At 49.5% G+C, this 12,148-nt stretch overlaps 1 pseudogene; it reads right to left on the bottom strand.

Annotated features, from left to right (window-relative positions):
- Positions 1-668: 668 nt before the first annotated feature.
- On the bottom strand, positions 669-10,026 carry LOC142910696 (putative RNA-binding protein 46 pseudogene; annotated as a pseudogene).
- Between the last annotated feature and the right edge of the window lie 2,122 nt (positions 10,027-12,148).

Raw genomic sequence — 12,148 nt, 5'->3', positions numbered from 1 at the left:
GAGACAGAAAGGGGTTAATGCATGGCTTGCAGAGCAGTCGCACGTTACAGAGATCATTGACAAAACAGAATGCGATGTGAACAATATATATTTTTCTGCGCTACATTTTCAAAACGAAATGGCGTCGACATGTCAAACACCTGAATTAGTTTTTTCTTCAAGGATTCTGTTGTCGGTTTTCATTAAAGTGCAATGACAGGGTGACACCTGCTGACATCACAGGGTGACACCTGCTGACATCACAGGGTGACACCTGCTGACATGACAGGGTAACACCTGCTGACATCACAGGGTGACACCTGCTGACATCACAGGGTGACACCTGCTGACATGACAGGGTGACACCTGCTGACATCACAGGGTGACACCTGCTGACATCACAGGGTAACACCTGCTGACATCACAGGGTGACACCTGCTGACATCACAGGGTGACACCTGCTGACATCACAGGGTGACACCTGCTGACATGACAGGGTGACACCTGCTGACATGACAGGGTGACACCTGCTGACATGACAGGGTGACACCTGCTGACATGACAGGGTGACACCTGCTGACATCACAGGGTGACACCTGCTGACATCACAGGGTGACACCTGCTGACATGACAGGGTGACACCTGCTGACATGAAAGGGTGACACCTGCTGACATGACAGGGTGACACCTGCTGACATCACAGGGTGACACCTGCTGACATCACAGGGTGACACCTGCTGACATGACAGGGTGACACCTACTGACATGACAGGGTGACACCTGCTGGCCTGGCAAGGGGTTCACAGGTACGGCCACAGAGGTAACAACCAATCAGGGAAGGAGGCGCATCTGGGGCAAAGGCAACAGGTGGGGCTAGCCGAGTTACTCCGGTAACCTGCTCGAAAGGTTCCACGAGAGGGCGTGGCCGGAGGCGGGGCCTAGCCACGCCTCTGGCCACGCCCTCTCGTGTAACCTGCTCCAAGGTTTCACGAGAGGGCGTGGCCGGAGGCGGGGCCTAGCCACGCCTCTGGCCACGCCCAGTCCACCTTGATGGTCCGGCCCCATAGCTGCAAGTTGATTCGAAGGAGCTTCCGCCGGGCCATGGCGGCCGCATGATGGCTCCGGTACTCGATGAACGCGTAGCCTCGGTTGAGGGTTTTGTCCCGGTAACAGACGCTCATCGTGACGTCCACCACGCCCTCCGTGGCACCGCTCATCGCCATCATCACCTCCGCTTGCTTCTTGTCCTTTGGCAGCCCCCCAATGAAGAGGTGGCGATTGTCCACGCTGAAGTGGACTCCAATGCGGCGTCCGGGACGGATCTCGAATTTGTTGAGTTTCTTGACGGCATCCGTGGCTTGGGCGAGCGTCGCGTAGGTAGCGAACGCATAGCCGCGGGTCTCTCCGCTATAATCCATCATGAGGCGGAGCTGGTAGAGCTTCCCCACCATCTCCAGCACGGGCACCAGCTCATCCTCGTAGAGGTCGCGCGGGATCCCCCCCAGAAACACCTCGCAGCCACGGGCGGGAGGGGGCCCCTGCCAGTCGGGCGGCGGTCCGAACTTCCTCTGTCTGCTCTCCTGGACGATGCTGTACCCCGTGCGCAACATGAGGTCCAGCAGGACCTTCATGCAGGCCATGCCGAGCACCGATGGTTTGGCTACTACGGTGGTGCTGGGGCAGCGCCTTGGGGCCCGGTGGAGCCCTTGACACTCCGCGCGGTCGCCTCGTGCCGACAAAGCCACGGGAGGAATCAGCTCCTGAAAAGCCAAATCCCCGGCAGGAACTCGCTCGGCCCAAACCTACAGGCCAGCAGTGAAGAGAGGAAGAGAGAGAGAGTGGAGACGGATGGAGAAAGAGAGACGCGTTTGTTCTGTCCATGGGCCTAAATGTGACGTTAGCGTAGCCTGTGCAGTATGCATACAGCGCTTTTGTCAATCCACTGCTCGATGAAGCCCTCCCCCACATTGCGCAGAGGAAACAAGAAACACAAACTCACACGGTTCCCGGCATGCGTTTGTTTGTCCTCGGAAATGTTCACCGAGCGATGAGTTTGCGTTTCGAGCGGCGTTTGACTTCGCGCGGTGAACTTCGCCCGTGATGACATCACTGGGCACGACAGGAGAGGTCGGCACTGACTTTTAGCGCCGTTTTTTTTCTCCCCATCCAATAGTCCATGAGACGCTTCAAAATGAGACCGTTTTGCCGGTATCAAAGTATGACAAAATAAGAATAGATTTGATCCTTTTTTGGCAATAAACCGTCTTCAATGAATCTTAAGATCTGTTTTATTGCCAGAAAGGATACAACCTATTCATATTTTTTCATAGCCCATGAGATGTCTCCTTTGTCGGTACCACGTGAGGTGGCCTAAATTGAGCAGTTTCAATTTCTCTACGTGGCCAGTGATAAACAAATGCAATAAGTGAGACTATCAAGTAATTTACTTTCATTTTCCATCCAAATAAATGGGTACGACTTAAGTTTTGCTACCTTAGGTGGTACCGAGTTCTGCTCTGGACCATGAGTGGGCCGTTTAATCAATTTTGGCCAGTTTTCAACATTGTTAGATCCCTAACAGCAACAGAGCTGTTGTACTACAATTGTGTTCATATTGGATCATCTTTACAACAGAGCAGACATGCAGACAGAGCTAATGCTTAATGCTTTCAAACCCTCATTGTTGAAATGTGAGTTTACTTGCAAATGGAAGCACAGTCCCAAATCATGACCGCAGAATGGTTGGAGCGAGTTGTTGGGGAGGGTGGTGGGTCTGGGGTTGAATTGCCATCATCAAAGCAGCACACGCCCCCCACCTTATGAACCACACAGAGTAATCACGCGAGCCAGACGTTGTATAGAAATGATTATTGTTGTTAGTGTAGCGTTCACCAAAACGATCCAGCATATGTTTTATTTGGTCATGCCATTCATATTCAGATATTCATTTTGCTTGTGTTTCAGAGTGGGCCGATTCATCTTTGATCTCATGAAGATGCCAAATCGCAAATAGGTTTTGATCAAGTTGCTAAAAGGATACAATTTTTAAATGGATATTTTAAATCAATGGAGTGCATGTTTTACAATTCACGCAGCTCAATAACGAAATAAATTATATCGCATGGTTTTAATTAAGTAAAATATTTTATATATATGAATTTATAAATGTGTCATGAATTATGGTGATGAATTTTGATTTGACCATCTCTTAAATAACCGCAGTTATAATTAGAGCTGGGATATCATCATATTTCTCAAGTCGTCGATCACTCAACCAAATATATCGGTTTCATTACTCGACAAATTGGAAAATAATTAGTTTTTTTTTAAAATGTGTCCGCATATGTGCCACTGGATGGGAGGTTATGGGCGCGGCATAATCAGTTGTATCATGCTGGGCATGGCTTGTAGGGGGTTTCCTACCTTCGGGAAGCGTGACGCTGAAACGGTCGCTGTTTTTTAATCCACCCGAGTTACTGACCACGCGTTCCTCTGGTTAAGGAACCTTCACGCAAACTGCGGTCATCCTCGCAGTGCCTTTTGGCTCAGCCACCGAACAAAGACGGTCACGGTGTCGCACGCTGTCAGGTGTGTTTCTGCAGCCGCCTGGAATACTTTTTATTACTATATTAGGAAGCCACTGGAGCTATGCACATTCACATCTAGATTTAAAACTCATTTCTTTAGAACTGCTTTTTGTGTTCTAAGCTCTTTCGGTAAAGTCATGTTGAAGGGAAACAATAAAATAATAAAATATATAAAACACAATAAAAATTCTCACGACGTTTCGACCATAACACAAACGGTCATCATGATTTTTATTGTTTTATATATATTTTATTACTTTATTGTTTCCCTTCAACGTGACTTTACCGAAAGAGCTAAGAATATGAATTTCTGCAGTCACGAAAGCTTTAAATCAAAATGTAACTGCTTTGTGTTTAGTCTTTCGTCCTTCCCCCACATCTCTGATTGGCACGGTTAACTACCGTACAGCGTGAAAGAAGTTCAACAACATACATGCACACAAAAGTTATAAGTCAATTCACATAATCGACTAATCATATCAGCTCCTAGCTATATTGCACTCTTTGTAGGTGAGTAGGTCGGTAGCTGCACTACTGTTGTGACATTGCCTACACGATTAACTCTGCGGTGGCGAATAGCGTGAATGGTGTGTGTGTGTGATAATTATACATGACGACAGTGGTGTAGCTTGTACAGAATAAGTTAACACGATTTTTAATTTAGAGAGCATCTACATGCAACCGAATCTCACGACGCTATACCACAACAGACGCGTGCACCTAACCGGTAACAACGAGGCGTGATATTTGTCCGGTATTTTAAGAGAGAGACGGCCATAGGCAGAGAAGAGGAGGAAATGTATTTAGCTTGGACGTGGACAGATGGTTGAGGGAAGTAAGTTCCAGATCTTGGAGGCAGCAAGAGGAGAAGGCGAAGCAAAAGACGAACCGAGGGTTGACCTCTACACAAGGAGAAGGTCAACTCGCTGCTTCGATCAGAAACCTTCGGCTCCTGCGGCGCAGAGCGCACAGAGGCGGTGCCTGGTGTAAGAGGGGAGATGAGGCTTGCACGTTGGAACCGGCGACAGTTGAATCCATATTCAGAGACGTTCGATTTGTGTACAGGATACATCACGTGAGAGCCCGGAGTGCAGCGGAGGGGGGCGAGGCTGATTCATTCGGCCTCAGAGGAACGCCGTGACCCTCAACCGGTCCGTCATCAGTCTCAGCCGTGGTCTATCCGCTGCGGGGTGAAGGGCACCCCCCTTGTCAGTCGCTCTCGGTACTGCAAGGGCCACGTTACACTTCACTCCTGCGTCACGAAGCGATCCCGTAGCGCCGTCTCTACACGGGTTGGGCCAGACGTGGGCAAAGGACGGCCCGTTGGGCTTTTTAATCCGGCCTGCCGAACTTGTCCAAATATTATTATTGTTTTTGTTGTTAAATTAAATTTTACCTTTCTCCTGTAATGCCCCCGTTTCCCAGATTAGACGGCGCACTTTGACCGGGAGTGCGGTAATTGTTTTGGGCGCAGGCCTCAGACGTTTTCGTGATGTTTGATCAGTCACGTTACGACACGTTTTTGTGTCGTTCATGTTCATGCAATTTGTTAAAATTGCCTTGCAAATGAACGCTCCGTCCGTCTGTTCCTGGCCCGGCACCCTCTTGTCAAATTTTAGAACCCATTGGTGGCACCGTGAGTCAAGAAATCTGCCCAACCCTGGGTTGGACTCTCGGGCGCGTTCTGCGTTCCTCTGGCTGCCACTCGGACTGGAAGAGTCACACTCCGACTCGGTGCATCACACAGCCTTGAGAACAACGTTTAAACTATATTCTTAGCTCTTTCGCTAAAGTCACGTTGAAGGAGAAACAATAAAATAATATTGTTTTATAAATATTATGAGACCTCCTTTGCCAGTAACAAGATATAGGAATAGGTTTTACCCTTTTAACTGGCACAAAAACTGACACCTTTATTCAAGGCATGATGTTTGCAATAACCACAACACAAGCAGTCAAAATGCAAACAAAAAAGACAACTCTGATAATAATATTGGCACTGTCCTTGAATTTGATTGGTCCACACCCGAGACGGCTTTTCTTAGAGCCCAGTCTCCACTGGTGTTGGACCAGAAGACGCCAAAATTCAAGGACAGTGCATATTATTATCAGAGTTGTCTTTTTTGTTTGCATTTTGACTGCTTGTGTTGTGGTTATTGCAAACATGATGCCTTGAATAAAGGTGTCAGTTTTTGTGTCAGTTAAAAGGGTAAAACCTATTCCTATATGTTTTATATATATGTTATTATTTTATTGTTTCTCTTCAATGTGACTTTACCTGAAAGAGCTGAGAATATGAATTACTGCAGTCACGAAAGCTTTAAATCAAAATGTAACGTTTAAACTATTTCGTGGAAGTAAGTTGTTTTTGCTCTTGTCAGTAGGCGCATCTCTACACCTTGCAATGTCCTGCAACTGGCGGCGGCCTTGGGCTGCGGTCGTCTTTGCAACAGAGCTGCACTAAGCTCAGTGGGCCTCTTCAGCAGCTGCTGAGACTCAAGTCTGTAACGTGGATGAAGCAGCGGTGCAGTGGTTAGAACACTGAGCCATGACCCCATCCACCTGAGTTTAACTCCCACAATGGATAACATCAGTGGCCAATTACATAGGAACCTTGCCCTGTTCTGTCCCACCCGACATCCCCACCACCACCACCAACATCAACATCACCACCACCACCAACATCATCACCACCACCGCCATCATCACCACCAACATCACCACCAACATCACCACCACCAACATCTCCACCACCGCCAACATCACCACCACCAACATCACCACCACCAACATCACCACCAACATCACCATCACCACCACCACCAACATCACCACCACCAACATCACCACCACCACATCACCACCACCACCAACATCACCACCACCAACATCACCACCACCAACATCACCACCACCAACATCACCACCATCAACATCATCACCACCAACATCACCACCAACATCACCACCACCATCGCCACCACCAACATCACCACCACCACCAACATCACCACCACCACCAACATCACCACCATCACCATCACCACCACCACCATCACCACCACCAACATCACCACCACCACCATCACCACCAACATCACCATCACCACCACCACCACCAACATCACCATCAGCACCAACATCACCACCACCAACATCACCACCACCAACATCACCACCACCAACATCACCACCACCACCAACATCACCAGCACCACCAACATCACCATCACCACCACCAACATCACCACCAACATCACCACCAACATCACCACCACCACCAACATCACCACCAACATCACCACCACCAACATCACCACCACCACCAACATCACCACCACCACCAACATCACCACCACCAACATCACCACCACCATCAACATCACCACCAACATCATCACCACCACCAATACCATCACCATCACCACCACCACCAACATCACCACCACCACCAACATCACCACCACCAACATTACCACCACCAACATTACCACCACTAACATCACCACCAACATCACCACCACCACCATCACCACCACCAACATCACCACCACCAACATCACCACCATCACCACCATCACCACCACCACCAACATCACCACCACCAACATCACCACCACCAACAACACCACCACCAACAACACCACCAACACCACCAACATCACCACCAACATCACCACCACCAACATCACCACCACCATCATCACCACCACCACCACCACCAACATCCCCACGACCACCAACATCACCACCATCACCACCAACATCACCACCACCACCAACATCACGACCACCACCAACATCACCACCACCACCATCACCACCATCACCACCACCATCACCACCAACATCACCACCACCATCACCACCACCAACATCATCACCACCAACATCACCACCACCAACATCACCACCACCAACATCACCACCAACACCACCACCATCACCACCACCACCAACATCACCACCACCACCATCAACACCACCACCACCACCAACATCACCAACATCACCACCACTAACATCACCATCACCACCACCAACATCACCACCACCACCACCACCATCACCACCACCAACATCACCACCACCAACATCACCACCACCATCACCACCACCATCACCACCACCATCACCACCACCATCACCAACACCAACATCACCACCAACACCACCACCATCACCAACATCACCACCACCACCATCACCACCACCACCAACATCACCAACATCACCACCACTAACATCACCATCACCACCACCAACATCACCACCACCATCACCACCACCAACATCACCACCACCATCACCACCACCACCATCACCACCACCAACATCACCACCACCACCAACATCACCACCACCATCACCACCACCAACATCACCACCAACATCCCCACCACCACCATCACCACCAACATCACCACCACCAACATCACCACCAACATCACCACCACCACCAACATCACCACCACCAACACCACCACCACCAACATCACCACCACCATCACCACCACCAACATCACCACCAACATCCCCACCACCACCAACATCACCACCACCATCACCACCACCAACATCACCACCAAAATCACAATCACCACCAACATCACCACCACCATCATCACCACCACCATCACCACCACCATCACCACCACCACCACCACCACCATCAACATCACCACCATCACCACCACCATCACCACCACCACCATCACCACCAACATCACCACCACCATCACCACCATCACCATCACCACCATCACCACCACCACCAACAACACCACCACCAACATCACCACCACCACCAACATCACCACCACCAACATCACCACCATCACCATCACCACCATCACCACCACCACCACCAACAACACCACCACCAACATCACCACCACCACCATCACCACCATCACCACCACCAACAACATCACCACCAACACCACCAACATCACCACCACCAACACCACCACCATCACCACCACCACCATCAAAGACAAACTATAGAGATGCCCCCCCCCCCACCGTACGAGCCCTGGAACGAGACCCTTGGGGGGCGAGCCGCTGTTCAGTCTCCAGCAGCAGCAGCTGCCGCCGTGTGGCGCACGATGGGGTGACCAAGCGCCTGAGCGCGCGCCCGCCTTTGTCTCCCCAGCGAGCCCCAGGCGGCCAACATCGCCACCCTGGGCCGGGTGAGCAATCTAGCCGAGACCGGCGACACTCCCGGGGACCAGGCCTCACTACGGCACTTACCGGCGCAAAGCTCCGTAGGTGTCTGGGGGAGGGGTCTTGATGAGGTTACACACGAAACTGTTTCCTAGTGCGCTGGTGGAAGAGGAGGTCGCTTATGTCCGACGTTCCGTGTCACTACCACGGACGGGTGACTTGCGCGCGTGCCTGTGATCGCGTCAGAGGCCTTATCTTGACGCTTTCAGAAAACGTAGCGCGGATAGGCGATCACGTGTTTAGCGAGGCTGAGATTCCGTAGAACTGATAAGCACTGCCCGTAGACTCAGCACTGCCCATAGACTCATCACTGCCCATTCACTAGGAGACAGAAAACCCCAATAAGCTGAAATAGAAACCGAATAAACTTAGAGAGAAACCCGCGAAACGTAAAAAGCTATTGAATGCATGGCTGTGTGTGCTGCTTTGCATTGTCGTAGCTACGTATGCAGTCTGCAAGTTTTTTTTATGTGGGCACGTGCAAATATTGTCTGGGTACATGAAAATATTTCTTTGAAAATGTGTCCTAGACAGTATATTTGAAAGTTTGTGAGTTAATAAAAGTAGAATTAAAACATTAGCACAATGTAGATTTGTATATTGTCGGGTAGAAATGTATTTATGATCTAATATTGGTTTAATAACATTTATATTTTTACTTAGAATACTTTGCAATGCAATAGACTTAATACAATCACAACTTTGTCTTTTATATATATTTGGAGATGCAGTGAAAAACTTTCCCAAAATTCATCACACGGTTTCAGTTTTTTGATTTTCAGTTTTATTTATTTTGGTTATAGTCCCGTGAGCCATTCGGCTCTTGAATCGGGTGCAACCACAACAAGCAAAAAAACAAAAACACGACCAAGAAAAACATCTTACAGTGACTCTGTGTGACTGTGCAAACAACACTGTCATGGCACGCAATGAGAGGGCAAATGTCATAAATATTCCTGTAAGCCCTCGCATCTTCAACATTAATGTTGCCATAGAAACGTTGTGGGGTGTTTTGCTTAATTTAAAAAAAAAGAAAAATTATTATCTGTTATTTTTATTTTATTTTCTATCTACGTGACTTTACCGAAAGAACCAAGAATATTAATTCCTGCAGTCACCAAAGTTTTAAGTCAAAACATTCACACACGTTGACAAAGCCTCACCTTGTGTTGTTGTGGGCAGGTCGCTTCTGATAACAAGAGCGGTATAGGAACTCAAGCGGGCTTGGCCTGCTAACAAAAGAAAATAAAAACTGCGTGAATATTTACAATAAAACAAAGTTACAAAGTAACCAGCCGGGTGAAGACAAATTAAACTTAAGCGAGATAATTAAAGTGAATGCAATCAGGCGAGGGCAGGAGGCAAGGCCCCGCGTGGCTAGGCCCCGCGATGTAAAGTTCCAACCTGGACATCGATTCCCATGCTCGCTGCTACTCAACTGACATCCCTACGAGAGAGAGCGAGGTTCTACCTTGGTAAACAACAACAACCACCACCACCACAACCACCACCACCATGAGAATTTCTCACCTCGGATTTCAGTGCAAGCGCGGATCGGCAGCCTCCTGTTACCTAGCGACGTCACGCGGGTAAGCAAGTAACATGACGCCACTTCCGGGGTAAGAGACACGCCCCTCCCACAATGAGCGGCTCTGTAACTGAATAAATTATGTTAATGAGCCCGGCCCAATGTCGAGGGAAAGGGCGTGGCTGCTGAACCCGTCGCAATAAACTCGCGACGGCTTCAACGAACACATTATGTTAATGAACCGCCAGTCACTGGGCGTAGCTTTGCCCAAATAAGGATTGCCACTGGAACGATATCGGCAGTGACCCAAGCGGAGGTGACGTCACGATCAAGTAGCGCGGTGGACGGGGTTGGGGGAGTGTGAATACCTTGGTGACACGACGTCACTAGCGAGGTACACCTCCCGCTGGCACTTCATGCCAATGAGGTCATGGGGATGGAGTTTAAGTTGATTTAGATTCATTTTCCATTGCCCCCTCCCTTGAGTGCGTGAACTCAGCAACAACAACGTGGACATTATTGTGTATACGTACACACTGTGTACACTTTGAGGCCACGTGAAGCGTCAAAGGCTCGCTGGAAGGAGGAAGTCGCGTGACAGACTCAGCAGTTGCGATGGGTTAACTGACGGATGGCTATCGATTAGAAATCACATATCCCCGAGTCTCACCTGTGAGTGGCACCGCCTCACGCTGTTGTGGATCCCCACGTGGCTCGGAGCCTCAAAAACTTCGTGACTCCTGGGTGGTGATACAAAGACAAAGATCCCCCGTGTAGCCTTAACAGACTGTTGGGGCAAGTGCTGTTAGCAAGTAGCAGCACCACCTATGAAGGCCGGAATGGTACACGAAGGGAGTGGGTGGCCAGCACCGTGCCCGACCGCCTTTGTCTCCCCAGTAATGATGTTTGCACACCACACCGGGTACTCACTTGAGGCTGAGTCGACCTAGGGGAGGCCCAGAACCGGTTCAAATAATCGTCACTGGGTGTTGGCTGTCGTTATGTTCGTAGAGCAGCGTACTAACCGCTGGACTACCGCCGAACACGTTACACACACACAGTATACACACACACGGTGCACACACACACACGGTACACACACACGGTACACACACACGGCGCACACACACACACACAGTACACACACACGCACAGTACACACACGCACAGTACACACACACGCACAAACACACGGTACACACACAGTACACACACACACAGTACACACACACAGTACACACACATGCACAGCACACACACACACGCACAGTACACACACGCGGTACACACACACACAGTACACACACACACACAGTACACACACACACAGTACACACACACACAGTACACACACGGTGCACACACACGCACGACACACACGCACAGTACACACACACGCACAGTACACACACACACAATACACACACACAGTACACACACAGTACACACACGTATGCACGGCACGCCCACACTCCTTCAGTCACGTGACTAAGGTTGACGCGCCGCCCCGTCTCCCGAGGTGACCTCTTGGCTCTCTCATCTCTCCTCGACACGTAGATTAATTTCTTACTCTTACCTAGAAACGTCATTGTCTGTCTGTCTCTGTGGACGCAACTTGCGAGGAATTGTACTCACACACTGTGGGGTTTACGTTTCAAATAAAGTGCCCAGATACCACGCGATAAGCCCCGTGGTGAGCCAGTGCTATTCCTATTTCCAATCCGTCAACGTGAAAGTAGTAAAATTAACAATTTATTACCAATCTCCACATATATTAAAGGCAAAGTTGTGAATGTGTGTCTGTTCAAAATGTTTAGCGTACTTCCCG

Source organism: Petromyzon marinus, unplaced genomic scaffold (assembly GCF_048934315.1).
Source record: "Petromyzon marinus isolate PM22_M1 ecotype Great Lakes invasive population unplaced genomic scaffold, UKy_Petmar_22M1.pri1.0 PM_G_Scaffold_15, whole genome shotgun sequence".
NCBI lineage: Eukaryota > Metazoa > Chordata > Hyperoartia > Petromyzontiformes > Petromyzontidae > Petromyzon > Petromyzon marinus.
This window is presented reverse-complemented; position numbering and strand designations above follow the sequence as displayed.